A 14933-nucleotide genomic window follows, 5' to 3' on the forward strand; every position below is an offset into this window, starting at 1 on the left:
CCCTGGAGTTCAGATCGTGTTTTTCATCCTGGGTTTACTTTAAGATCCTTCAGATCAGGTTTTGGAGGCAGTCACCAAAGAGAAAGCAGATGGTCCATGGAGAAGTAATAGTGGGAGAAGATTTCCCCTGCGGCTAAGAGAGGGCAGTGGGAGGTCACAGAAAGTAGCAGGGTGAGTGACCCTGGCTGTTTCTGACCACTAGCTATTACCACAACATAAATTTACACTGAGGAATTAAGAGACTAACTAGGGGTCCCATGGGGAGCTCATCCATCCTCCTAGACCATGACATTCCCCCACACTAACATCAGAGGGAAGAGTGGGTAACTTATCAGTAAGTAGAGCAGTTCTTGAATTCAGTTCATTTGCTTCTGGGATATTCTTGGATTTTTATTCCAACCCCAATACACTTCAAAGAATGACAATGTGAACCTTTTCTTGTCCTAATGATCTGGGAGCATTTTCCTCACCATTATGCACATATTACTACCCTCTTAAGAGGTCAGTAAAGCTCTTCATTTCAAAACCTGACTTATTTGCATTCATAATCTCCCTGTTAGCTAGGCAATCTGCATAATAACCTGGCATGAAAGATTTTTAACCAGGCTTTCCAAAATGTAGAAAGAAGCCTTCCTAATAATGGAAGGCATTAACTATCTTAAACTGGAATCCATTTACAGATTAAATTTGCCAAGAGGTCAGCTTGCAGCTGCCACTGTGTTGCAAGCCCACATGTCCTCTGTGTCACATCCTGTGACATATCTTGAGAAGAGTCAGGGTCTTTTCCAGTCTGCTGGTTCTCTGTTTCAATTAGAATAGATTTAAGAGTCCCCAAGCTCTGGTTTCTAGGTGGCCTTGCACAATATTATTAATAATTCAATCACACCTATGCTGATAACAGATTACATTTCTACCATCCCACAAAAAAGCCCAAACAGATTAAGGACTACCCCTATGGCTAATTTCTTTAGCAGTTTCATATCTGATTGACATCCATTTATCTAATTGCAGCTAGAAGATTTAATTTCCATTTCATTGGCTTAAAATTAATAGGAAAAACCTGTTTACTTTTTAAATATTTGACTCATCCTTTCTCATCTCCTGAATAATGTTGAGATAGTCCATTCTATGGGATGGATTCTACAATTTATCAGTTTTCATTCTCTGAATTCATTTCAGGCAAGCGTAGCTATTTACAATTTGAAGTCTAATGTAAAATTTAATCTTTCATTGCAACTAATTTCATTTTTTCACGAGCCTAATAACAAGAAGGTAGCAGGGTGTTCATTTAGAATTTCAAAAAATTTTGCAGATAGAAAAAATTCAAAGGCTATACAGCTATGGATGCAAAAGCTAGTTTGATCATTTATGAGCTACAATGCCCAGAATAGGTTACTTAACTCAGATTTGAGACAAGGACGAGACAAGCGTAGTGCCTCAAGTGCAAGATTTAAAGGAAGTGCTCACTCTTGGGGTTATGCAAGGTCGGGATAGCACATGTACAAACATGCAGTGAATATCTTCATCCTTAAATTTTGTGCCATGTGGTTGTTGCTTCCTTCACTCTAGTCCTGGGAAGATCTCTGACCATTAGTTGCCTCATCTGCAAAAGGGTGATGGTAATAGCAACCTTCTTCATGGTGATGTAGTGAGGATAAAATAAAATAATTCACTTAAGCACTTAGAATATTGCCCAGCACATAGTAAGCACTTAATAAATGCTCCATGATGTTACTATTAATAATACATTACATTGTATTATACAATTTGATCATGTTACCTATAGTCTTTCAAAGTTTCTTATTTTTTTAAGAAAATAGTATAAAATCATATTTTTTAAAAAAATACAGTATAAAATCATTAGCATGTCCCCCAAACCTAGCATAATCTGGCTCCATGTACTTTTCTGTCAATATCTTCTAAAGCTCTCCCTGAAAATCCCACTGGTCTTCCTCTGAGTTCTTAAGTAATTTATGTTCCATATTCGTCTACCTGTCACAGGGCCTCTGCATAGGCTGTTCCCAGTCTAAAATTCTTTTCCATCCCTTTTCATATAGTTAACTCGGACCCATCTTTGATATCATAGTTCAATCATCATTTCCTTAGGGCCCAGATCAGATCATCTGTTAGACACTTTCTTGTCTTTTTTTTTTTTTTTTTTTTTTGAGATGGAGTCTCATTTTGTCCCCCAAGCTGGAGTACAGCAATGTGATCTCAGCTCACTGCAATCTCTGCCTCCTGGGTTCAAGCAATGCTCCTGCCTCAGCGTCCTGAGTAGCTGAGACAACAGGTGCACACCACCATGTCCGGGTAATTTTTGTATTTTTAGTAGAGACGGGGTTTCACCATATCGGCCAGGCTGGTCTTGAACTCCTGACCTTGTGATCCACCCACCTCGGCCTCCCAAAGTGCTGGGATTACAGGGGTAAGCCACGGTGCCCAGCCTCTTGACTTTTAAAATAAATCACAGTTGGTACTTATGGATCTATTTTTCTGATTATTGGATTACAGTCTCTCTATGACACTAGATGCTAAGTTAGTTCCAAGAGAGCAGAGACCTTTCTGCTTTGGTTGGCAATTTATCCTCACCACAGTAGCATGCAATCAGTAGGTGCACAATGAGTAATTGTTTAAAGAAGGATATAAAAATAATATTGCCACTGGCTATCCTAGCCAGGGACGAGGAAGACACTACGTCACATGGGAGACTATTGCCTTTTGGATTAAGAGTTCTTACTGCTTGTCTTTCCTCACAGTGAACCCAAATACCTCTTCCCTCTATATGGCCACACTTAGGTCCAATTTTATTTCATAAGCAATCACTTTCTTTGAATATTTTATTAGTTCATAAATACTTGTCAAGTGCCTAGAATGTGTAGCACACTAGGTTTAGTTGGGTATGTACAATGAATAAAGGTACACTTCCTATACTTAGGGTTTTTTCAGCACAGTGGAGGATGAATCACAGGCACAAAGCTCTGATTTAAGAAAGTGTGGAGTGTATATTCAGTTCCCTAAGAGGCCGGGTGCGTGGCTCATGCCTGTAATCCCAGCACTTTGGGAGGCTGAGGCGGGCAGATTGCCTGAGCTCAGGAGTTCGCGACCAGCCTGGGCAACAAGGTGAAACCCCGTCTCTACTAAAATACAAAAAAGTTATCTGGGCATGGCGCCGTGTGCCTGTAGTCCCAGCTACTTGGGAGGCTGAGGCAGAATAACTGCTTGAACCCAGGAGGTGGAGGTTGCAGTGAGCTGAGATCGCGCCACTGCACTCCAGCCTGGGTGACAGAGTGAGGCTCCGTCTCAAAAAAAAAAAAAGTTCTCTAAGAGAGGTACAGCATACCCTAAAGAGAGTGACCTTATTATCTGCGGAATCAGTGGCCACTTCCTGAATGAGGAGATTTTCTGAGGTAACATCTGAAGAATGAGTGGGAAGCATACACATGAAGAGTGGTGGGGAGAGAGTGAGCATTCTGAAAGAAAGAATAGAGGGGGGATATTTAGGCATTCTGCATACTTGCAGAGTTGACATATCCACAACCTCTTGTTCTTTCAACTTTTCTTTTTTCTTTTTTTTTTGTTTTTGAGACAGAGTCTCCCTCTGTCGCCGAGGCTGGAGTGCAGTGGCTCGATCTCGGCTCACCGCAACCTGGGTTCAAGCAATTCTCCTGCCTTGGCCTCCTGAGTAGCTGGGATTACAGGCGTGTGCCACCGTGCCTGGCTAATTTTTTTTGTATTTTTAGTAGAGACAGGGTTTCACAATATTGGTCAGGCTGGTCTTGAACTCCTGACCTTGTGATCCACCTGCTTCGGCCTCCCAAAGTACTGGGATTACAGGCGTGAGCCACCGCACCCGGCCTCTTTCAACTTTTGATTCATTCATTCATCTGCTTATTAATTCATAACAAACACTAAGTAAGTCTTTTCAATGTGTCAAGTACTACCGTCATATGGAAAAAAGACTAGTCCAAGCTCTTCTGGGGATTATATGCTGGTAAGTTCAAATCCTATCTATAGCCAAGAAACTCTCACCTCACTTGCAGGAAATGTTGTTAAAAACACTATGTGTTCAGCCCTGTAGGCAGATACTTGCCTAATGCTTTATTTCAGGCTCTTTTGGAATGCAGTTGTCCTGTGGAGGCCCTGTCTGCCCATGCAGGTAAGATGTTCTGAAGGCAAGAATGAGTTTTTATTTGGCGGAAATAGTCTATTTCCTGTGATTTTAGAAGCATAGAGTCAAGTGCTTAAAACAGAAACAGTGCCAAATAAATGTTTGTCCTTGTTATTATTATTGCCTATTCAGGATGGTAGGAGAAGGCAGAGGGAAGGGATTGATGCTTTGGAAGAGGTAGTCTTCACATGCAGCCACCCCATGTTTAAGAAAGGCAGGGAGGACTCCAAGGGTCTTACTCTCTCCCATTACAGTGTCTGGCCATCTTAGCCCACACTTTCAAAGTAGCCCTACATCCAAGGCAGAAACATGCAAGGAAGTTCTATGCTTAGTAAAAATTGAAAGAAATGGAGGACAACATATAGTTCCAGTAATGACTGAAATTCTATTTATATTCTAGGCCTCTTTACTTTTTGATTTTCTCATTTTCAATTTTTTTTTTCAAACATCACATTAAAACAGCTCACTCAGTCTCCTGATCTCCACTTTGCCTTTAGCTGAGGACCCCACAAGGCATGGTTCTTGGTTTGTATGTTCATCTTTATTTTGAAAAACATAAACTGAATTGAGAGATGGAAAATTTGAGGAACCTTCTCTAATACCATAAATATACATTGATTGCTGCCCAATCATTCAACTTTAAGGACTAAAAGCTAAACTCTTAAATCCTTTAGTGAATTAAACTGCAAAAAGGGATACTTAAAGGTGATGGGACTATTTACTCCCCATTTACCTCCTACCTCCTACTAAAATGGACCTAGCTCAGTGCTTTTCACTTTCTACTTATGTGGCCTTTGGTAGGATTTTTGTTCTGGCCACCCCAACTTCAAATCTATGAGGTTATAGGAATCAGCAAACAAAATGATATATGGTGGAGAGCAGGTGGCTTTGAGAGGCAATATTAACTATGTATATATGAAATCACAACAACTATAAATATTTAATTTCCAATGTTTGAAGGAGAAAAGAGGGTTTCTTTAAAGTGGACTTTAATGCATATGTAAATTAATTACAATTCATGACATTCATTATTTCAGAAAATGATGCAATAATTTAAAACCAATATTGACAGTTTGAATGTTACAATACTTTTAAAGATTTATTGCCGTGTATTTTCTCTTCCCATTAAAGAAGACCTTCTATTATGAGCAAGATGAAATGCAAAATAGAGGCCACATGCTTTCTGCTTGTCAAGTTTGTGTAACTTTGACTCAGAGGAGATCATCCATGGGGTCCTTTGGGAAGCAGTGGTTAGGGTGGTGGCAGTTTACACAATTGTCCCACTGTACTGCATCCTGGTACATCATTACAACCTACGTAAAGATCACCTCCAAAAGTTAATGATTTGTATGCTTTCCTGGGCACCATTCTAATCTCTGGTGATCTTCAACTTTAGTATGCATCTGTATCAACAAATTTGATCTCCTGACATAATCAGCTTTTAAAAGTACTTAAAATCTGGGAACCAATTAGGCATTCATATGGTGTAAAGGAGCTATTGCTGCAAAAAATATTGTTGGCCAGGTTGGCCCTAATTTAAGGATGAGACATGAGTAGATGGGGACACTGGCAAAGAATAAAGGTCGTATGTTGATGAATAAATATAGGGTTGGGTTTTATGAACAAAGCCATTTCTTTGGCTACATAATGTAGACAGCAGATTTGGTAGCCCAAATGGAAGATCCAAGACCTAGTGGGAGTTGGCATATCTTGTGTGGTACGATTTAGGGCCAGGATACTTAAAGTCTCTCTCTAGCTCAAATGTATCTCCCCGACTAGTCCTCCACTTTCAGTATTAGAATCAACAGTGGCTTCCAAAAAGGTCATTTTCATAAAGATGTTCTGGCTAAAATGCACACATTAGAGAGCTAAAAAATCAAGATGTTGTTTTTTCTTTTTTCTTTTATTCTCCATATCAATTTTAACAGGAGATTCAAGGTTTGATGTACTACAGTGCTCTCAGATATATCCTTATCTATCTTCACTACCACCACTCTGGTGCAAGCCACCATCATCTTTCATCTGGGCTTGGTAACACTGGTTTTCTTACATCCAATTTTGCCTCTTGAAATTTGCTGTACTCTGCCAAGTAGCCAGAAAAAATTTTTTTAAAAAATGAGAATCAGATCATGTCATTCTTCTACTTAAAATCCTCCAATGTCTACCCCTTGGATTCAGAGTAAAATTCAAATTGCTCACCCTGGCATTCAATGCAAAACGTTCTTCTTACAGCCCTTTGCATGCCCAGCTCTCTCTCATTCATACATCACCTTCCCCTCCTACTCAATAAATCCAAAGAAGTCATTCTACCTATGTACACACACACACACACACACGTGTGCAATTTACATACCCATCCCCCATTGCTATTCCTTCATAACAATTGCCACTATGTGAAATTTCAGCACTCCAGGCATTCAGCCCTCTGTCCTGAAGATGTTATTCCTTTACCCTAAGTTTAGCTGTCACACTCAGGTGCAAACTTAGAGAAAGAAACATTATATTTCCTTAATGACTGACTCATAGATTCACTGGCCTTTGTTCCTTTCCAGGTTACCATTCTATTTGGTTCATATATTATGCTACATTCTGAGCCACTACAGCAAAAATCACTGTTATTGGGCCCTTCTCCTCTGCCCAAATTCTTGTGCTTTCCTCCTCCTTGCTAATATTTAAAAATCATTAACCAAGACAAAAAAAAATCAATTTCAACACTGTTACTACATCTTTGTCTTCTCATCCTTTTTTGCAATGGAACTCTTTTAAGAAAACTTACTGCCTCATTACTCTGAATTCTCACCCTCCGGGGTGATGGAAAAGTCATGTTTTTAGAAACCGGACTTGTAAGACGCATGACTTTCACTTTGGGGCGAGTTATGTTTCCCATTAAACTAAAAGCTCCTTGAAGACAATGCATTAGTATAGCATCTCTAAAGAAAATAAAAAATTGTATCACTTTGAAGAGGTTTGTACAGCATCTGACCCATGGTTTGTACTTAAATATCTGTTTTGAAACACCACATTACCCACAACAAAAAAATGCAAAGGGTTAGTACTTTTAAATGGCATTTCAATTTTTGAGTTATTCAAGTTCTTTTCATCCCAGAAGAGTGAAAAAAAAGAAAATTCTAACTATATGTTACCACCATTTTTTTTTTTGGTGACTCAGAGGAAGTTCTATCGCTCTGAGTACATGGTAGTTCTCATTATATATTTAATCAAATGATTTCAAATATGCATGCTGGGCAGAGAGTGACAGAGAGAAATAAAGCAAGTGATTTTCCTTCATTCTTCTTTATCTGTCTTGGTTGCTATTGTACTCCTACAGCCAAACTCAATATCTGACACGTGACTGGCACCTGAGATATGTGAAATAAATGAATGAATGCATGCAGCTAATACATGACAGAATATTCCAAGCCAGGTTTTTTTCTGATTAAAAGCCCGTATCCCACAACTAAACTGTATTGACTTCCCTCATCCATCTGAGTGAGTCCGTACTCACTCAGCTCCAAACAGTAGCTCCAGCTTCTTGCTACGTAGTTGAGTGTTTAATGTTTAATCTGTAGACTATGCCAGAATAGCAACTCTACAGGTGAAAAGCTCAGTAGTTTCAATTTTGTGACTTGTAATAAGAAAAAAAGTTGGGCACTGAATTAAACATTTATTTAGAAAATTAAATTGAACCAGTTTGCATATCATGGCAGTCACTGATATAGCTCCGCCTCTTAATAGCTGTGTAACTTTTGATAAGTTACTTAACATCTTAATCATGAATTTGCTCATCTAAAAAATTACTTATACCAATATAAGTAATTACCAAAGGTATCTTTGTGAGAAGTAAGAAAACGAAGGTAAAGTACATAATGTGTGGCACATAATCAGGCCTTAAGTGAAGGTTATAGCAATTATTACAAATAATCCCTATATTATAGGAATTATTTGGGTTTCTGAAAAGGTGGCTGGGCAGAAAAGATGAACAATCTCTTCCTTTGAGTCTATTTGCTGATTTAAATTTAGTGGCAAAAGCAAGCTGCTTAACAGTTGCTCCTGTAATAACCAGCGACGGGCTCTACACCCTGCCTGCACAGGCTGTCTTTGCTGTGCACTATAAAGCCTTTGCCAGGCCCAATACAGTGTGAGGCACACAGGGGGTGCTCAAGAAATGCTTGTGTTTTCTGATGCCACTTTTTGATCCTTGCTGTATACCCTCCTCAACTGCCATTATCTATGTTTGTGCTTTTGTCACCAAGCGCCTACCTCAGTAAAAGGTCATTCCTTGTATAGCATTATATATGAGCCTCAGAGCCAAAAAAATGTTTATTCTGCTCATTGGTGTCTATCAATTTAAGAAATCCATTTTATAAATAAGGATCTTCATTTATATAGAGGTTCAAAGTTATGCCCAAGGGCACACAATTAATGATAGAGTTGGTTCTAGAACCTAATTGACTTGGTCCCTTCACATTTTTTATAAATAAGGTAGGTTACAAATAAATAAATAATGTGTCTTCTGCCTCCCAGTTAATATTCTAATACCACAGTGGCTGGCAAAATCAACCTCTTCAATTCTTTAGTTCAATCTTATTTCATAATCTGTCTGTAGCAAGATCTGAGGTGAAGGAATGTGAGCAGTCTAATGAACTTAGAAATGATACATTTTGCTTTCCTCACCTTTTACTGAGTCCTGTTGTTTTATTTGCTACCCAAGGATGCAAAGTGTTTATTTAACAGTAAAGTGCCAAGCAATCTGACATCTCCTCCTGGTTAAAACAAAGTCATCTCAAATACAGATGGATACATGTCATTATGCAAGCTATCTGCTTTTCGGAGCTGCTGCCTCAAACTTCCTGCAGTAAGACGCCCCCTCACACTCCCTGCAGTCCCCCATCCCCTGGCACTGGCTTTCCTTGAAAACATATAATCTTGTCTACCTGCATTTTTGTATGTTTAGGCTCAAGCAAAGAATCCATTATGAAAATGACAGAACTGCCAGAAAGAATTATGACTTCACTGCTTAACAAGCTGTGAATTCACTGTGGAGGTAGCAAGGCAGAGAAGCAAAGAAACAGGAGGAAGAATATACATGAAGGGAAACTCTCCTTGGGCTCTGCACTACTGCAAGTTGAGAATGGTTTTCCCAGCCTTTCAGGATTTCCATGTTTGCTCCACCGCAAACTACCTAAGTTTCTTTCCATAGTATGGGGCAGGATTTTTGCCTTTTACCTAAAGTTGGTAATATTTAGAATGATGAAGTTGGTGATAATGGCAGCTTGCATTTATTGAGAGGTAAATAGGTACTAATAATAGGCTAAGCATTTGTGCATATTATTTTATTCAATATTCACAACTTCTCTATATAGCCCTCTCATTTAAATCCTTTAAGGACTTCCCATTGCCTTTAGGATAAAGTCCAAATGTTTTAACATAGTTTATGAGACTCTGAGTCTTCACAAACTTTTGCCTCTCTCTCAACCTCATCTAATACCACTCTGCCCCTTTCTGGATGGGTCTGGTCTCATCTATACTTTTGGTTCTTCCTGTGTTTATACTTTGCCTTGCCAATAGGCCTATAAATATATTCCCTTGTGACCACATTTCTCCCACTAGTCACCTGATTATCTCATACCTCCCTTTAAGACCTTAATATTTTTTTTTCCTGGAGAGGCTATCTCCAGTTTTCCCTGTTGTTTGCTTCCAAGGTTAAAAAAGAGGAAAAACTCTTTTGTAACTCAATACTTGAAATGACTATTTAAATTGCACCTTTTCTGCTAGATTTAACCTCTACAAAGGCTGACACCGTGTCTACTAATTCACAGTTGTTTCACTAGCCTCTAGCTGAATGCCTGACACATGAGTAGACTTTGAAAAAATAATTGGAAATCAATTATATGCAAAATCTATATCTGAACGTTCCCATTTCCTAGATGAGGAAACAGGTTAAGAGGAGTTAAATAACTTGCCCAAAGACATAATTAGCATGTGGTGAAGCCAAGCTTTGAATCAAAGACTGATGTCAAAACCCATGTTCACAATTACTCTACAGCACTGTCTTCTCAAAATTCCCTCCAGCTATCACAGGAAAAATAAAGAAGATTTCTACAGGATATTTGTCTTGGAGAAAAATTTAGTAGAAAAAGCTCCCAGGATTCAGGGAGGTGATCTTTTTCCCAACTGATTTCAGAGCCACATAAAAGAAGTTCAGTGATTTAATATCTTTCTGCACCCTGGGCCTGATGGTGTACCTCCCCAAAATCTGGTTTCTGTTTCTCAACTATAGGTGGTAGTGGATAACAGGCAACCTATAGCTACAGCTGTTAGGCCTTCCCACAGATCAACATGCAAAAGAGAAAGTGAGTTTCTCACATTCTGAGAGAGATGTTGCCCAGGCAACAAAGACAAAGCCAGAGCAACAGACCACCCAGCTGAGACAGGCTCTGTCTTCCGCACATTCTCCCATACCAGCGCCCACTTCTGTGGGGCAGCAGACGACTATGTTCATACACCCTTTTAATGGGGCACCCCTGAAGGACTCACCTGCCACAACTGGACACAGTTGGCAAAGACATCTCCATGGATAGCCCAAACAATAGCTCCAGATTCTTGCTATGTGGTTGAGTGTTTAATGTTTAATCTGTAGACTATGCCAGAATAGCAACTCTACAGGTGAAAAGCTCAGTAGTTTCAGTTTTGTGACTTGTAATAAGAAAAAAAGTTGGGCACTGAATTAAACATTTATTTAGAAAATTAAATTGAACCAGTTTGCACATCATGGCAGCCACTGATATAGCTCTACCTCTTAACAGTTGTGTAACTTTTGATAAGTTACTCAATATCTTAATCATGAATTTGCTCATCTAAAAAATGGGCTTACAAATATAAGTAATTACCAAAGATATCTTCGTGAGAAGTGAGAAAACAAAGGTAAACTGCATAATATGTGGCACATAATCAGGCCTTACGTGAAGGTTATGGAAATTATTACAAATAATCTCTACATTATAGGAATTATTTGCATTTCTGAAAAGGTGGTTGAGCAGAAAAGATGAATAATCTCTTCCTTTGAGTCTATTTGCTAGTTTAAATTTAGTGGCAAAAGCAAGCTGCATCATAGTTGCTCCTCTAATAACTGGTGACATGGGCTCTACACCCTGCCTGGCATAGGCTGTCTTTGCTGTGTACTATAAAGCCCTTACCAGGCCCAATACAGTGTGAGGCACACAGTGGGTGCTCAAGAAATGCTTGTTGAAACTGTCAACCATGGGCTGTGCAGGCAGTTTAAAGCACAGTAGGCATCTGGATCTTTAAAGAAAATTGTACCGTTCTAACAGTCATTAAATGAGTTCTTCAGGGAGGGCAGTAACAATGTGCCATCTGATTGCTTTGTTCAGAAGTGCTTTCCAACTGAGTTAACATACTAAAGATGCTGTTCTTTGCTACATAACCTCATGACTGCCAGTCCCTGCTAGGAAGTGGCTTTTCATGATGGCTTGCTGGTACGTGTGTACATGGAAGGAAGAGGCTGGCTACAGGGGAGAGAGCCCCAGAGCAGAATGAAGCTCCTGCCAACCTGCTCCAGCACACTGCTCCAGCACACTGTTGTGTCCTTTTATGCTGTGTGTGTGTGTTTGTTTTGTAGGCGAGTGGGTTGGTACATCTGCAGTACCCCCTGCATTTGAAAAACAGGTCTGAATCTCATAGAATTCTGTTAGAAAATCATTCCTCAAGCATAACTTAATTTTCTGAAAGTATTTTATCCTTTGACCACCAAAACCTCTTTGGAGAGAATTAAAATGGAAAAATGTGTAAATAAGTACATCTCTAAATTAAACCATTTCTGCCTGAGCAGACCAAATTAGCCTTTTCTAGGGTGCAGAGTACAGTATGTTGTCTCTGGTCTTTGTTCTTCAGTAAAAGACTTCAGAGGGAAAAACTATTCTAGAGTGAATAACCTCCAAATGTTAATTTTGCAAAATTAATACTACTGACTCATTAATATTTGTGAATCATCTAGATTTTGCTATTTTGAAAAACCCCATAAAGTGCTAATTAATAAAAGATATCATGTCTTATTAATGTTCACGTAGTAATTACCAAAATCACAAATTCATCTGCTAAGTAGTCAGCAAACAAGACAAATGACTATGCTCAGTTGAACAGATTATCAAATGCCTTTGGGAGTACAACCTAATAGACCCAACTAAACCATGAATCAAGCAGCTACTCCTTTTGCCACAAAAGGAGTAGGCAACAACTCCTACAGGCAACAACAATTTCATCTCTCATGTGAGGCGGGACAGAGCAGTGGAGACATCCAGCAACTCGCCTTCCCTAGAGCACACGTGATTATGCAAGTGTCATCGTTGCTCATGTATCTTTCTCTTACAACCTTTTACTGACACTTAAGATTTCATTTCTCAGAGAGACATGAGAAAAGACTCAAAAGATGTCACCTAAACTTAAACATAATCCTGCTAGCTTCTGCATGTAAAATACATATTGGTGAGCCTTCTCAGCTCTCAACGTGGAGAAGAAATTTCATCTTCCTGTGAACTTCTATATCAGTTCATCTCTGCTTCTCTATATCAGTTCATCTCTGTTTCTTTTCTGACACTCATTACCTGTACACCTCCTCCCCTAGAAAGGCATCTTAAGAACAGAGACCGTCTCTCACTAGCCATTCAATTATAACAACAAGTACTACTACTACTATTAATTATTAAGATGGCTACCATTTCTTATGGCTATAAATGTGCAAGTCACTTGGATGAGTGCTTTAATTTATTTAACTTTTATTTCTTCTTGTCATTTAATATTTACAACAGCCACTTAAGGTAGGTATATCTTCACTTTACCATGAGGCAACTGAGGCTCAGAGAGGCTGAGTGACAGAACTGGGATTCATCCCTAGGTCTGAAAGATTCTAAAGCCTTTGCTAAACTGTATGCTAAACTGTACCTGTGCTAAACTGTACCTATCCAATATGGTGCCTAGTTGAGGGTTAAGTACATAGCAGACATTGATAAATATTGGTAGAATGAATGAATATCTTAATATCAATTAGCTTCTGCATCCCCTTGGTAGTTAAGGTTAAACTTTGCAGTTTCTGCTTTTCTGTTTTCTTCCAAGTGTGCATGATATCAAGGATTATTGTTAGTACTGTGTATCAAAATGAAAGCTCACCTTACCTTTTTTATATCAGAAAATAAACACCTCTCCAGGACTCTCCCTCCTAGTTCAGAGTCTGCCAGGATGATATTCACTATTGGACACATTTGATGGCTTTTCATTTGTATTGGTGTTGCTCACATGTTGGACTATAAGCTAGATGGTAGGAAGCAGCCTAGTGTTCTTGGCATCTCCTCCCAGCTCTCTTCAATATCCTAGACTCCACAGCACGTGGGGCGGGGAGCTCAGGGTCTGGTGGCCACTGACTTCACAATAGTCAAAGTTTCCTAATGATGGGATAATGGGCTTTTGCTAGTTTAACCCTCGCAGCACATAGCATTCTCCCATTATCCTGGTAACAGTACCTTTACCATATAGCCCATGTGCTTGGAGGAAATACACCCTACTCTCAGTTCTAGAGTAGAACTCTGGGTGGTTTAAGCCCATCAGCACATCCCATTGGCTTTGCTGCAGTGATCAGTTAAAATCAGAAGACTCAGTTCAGGCCAATGAGAAACAAGGAGGTGTTTGCTGGGGCTTCTGGGAAAAAACGCTTCCTGGCTCAGAGAAATACGAGGGAAGAGGTTCTCTCTCCCTGTTGGAGATTCATGTAGAACAATAAAGATCCAGAAGGTACTGGAAATAATTTTGGAATTCAGCTTCAGGAGTAAGCGAGATGTCATAGGAAGCCAAGAAGAAAAATGGAAAAAAATATTTCATTTGATGACATAGGCGAGCCATGTAATCAAGCCTTGCTCCAAAGCTTTGACAGCTCCAGGTTTTTCCGCTACATGAGAGTCTAAATTTCTTTTTTTGTTTAGCCGGATTTGAGCCAGATTTTCTCTGACTTCACACTAAAAAATTCTCAGTATACCTAGGTGACAGCTTTGATTGTTTCATGCTCATCCTCATGTTTACTTTTCTTTTTCCAGAAAAACAAGTATGACAGAGGTCTGAAGGACCAGAGAGGACCACTTATTAGCTCACCACAAACTTGAAGCAGGCAAAATGTACCTGTCAGAGCCTAAGTAGAACTGGATTGCATGATGTATGGCAGTGATCTTCCAGAGTGCTCTCAAGTGTGTTTGACACTAGTGAACTGTGCTCGAGTCGATTCTCCCTATGGCAGTCCCAAAGCCTAATTATGAAAACAGGGTAAGATCATTTGCACAGTTAGACCATTGCACCATTGGCATTCCTAATAAACAGATCAGCTTAGCCCAGCACAATCCCTAGTAGGTTTGTGGGAAGCCTTTCTTGGGTTTCACATATTTCAACATTTTCAAATGAATTAATGAATTGTAGGAGTGCAAATTAATTTAGCCATTATTGAAGACAGTGTGGCAATTCCTCAAAGACCTAAAAACAGAAATACCATTTGACCCAGCAATCCCATTACTGGGTATATACCCAAAAGAATCTACATTATTCTGTTATAAAAGACACATGCACACATGTTTATTGCAGCACTATTCACGATAGCAAACACATGAAATCCGCCCAAAGGCCCATCAATGATAGATTGGATAAAGAAAATGTGGTACATATACACCGTGGAATACTATGCAGCCACAGAAAAGAAGAAATGGTAGGTTTC

General features: G+C 39.3%; 1 protein-coding gene across 10 annotated transcripts in view; it reads right to left on the reverse strand.

Moving 5' to 3' along the window:
* The window catches only part of PPP2R2B (protein phosphatase 2 regulatory subunit Bbeta), a 489623-nt gene that overhangs the window by 313471 nt on the left and 161219 nt on the right, over positions 1-14933 (reverse strand). The window contains exon 1 of one of the 10 annotated variants that reach the window (XM_063723938.1): positions 13357-14015. The gene's annotated coding sequence lies outside the window, so the exon portion shown is untranslated. 10 annotated transcript variants of the gene reach the window in all.

This window comes from Pongo abelii, chromosome 4, assembly GCF_028885655.2.
Source record: "Pongo abelii isolate AG06213 chromosome 4, NHGRI_mPonAbe1-v2.0_pri, whole genome shotgun sequence".
NCBI lineage: Eukaryota > Metazoa > Chordata > Mammalia > Primates > Hominidae > Pongo > Pongo abelii.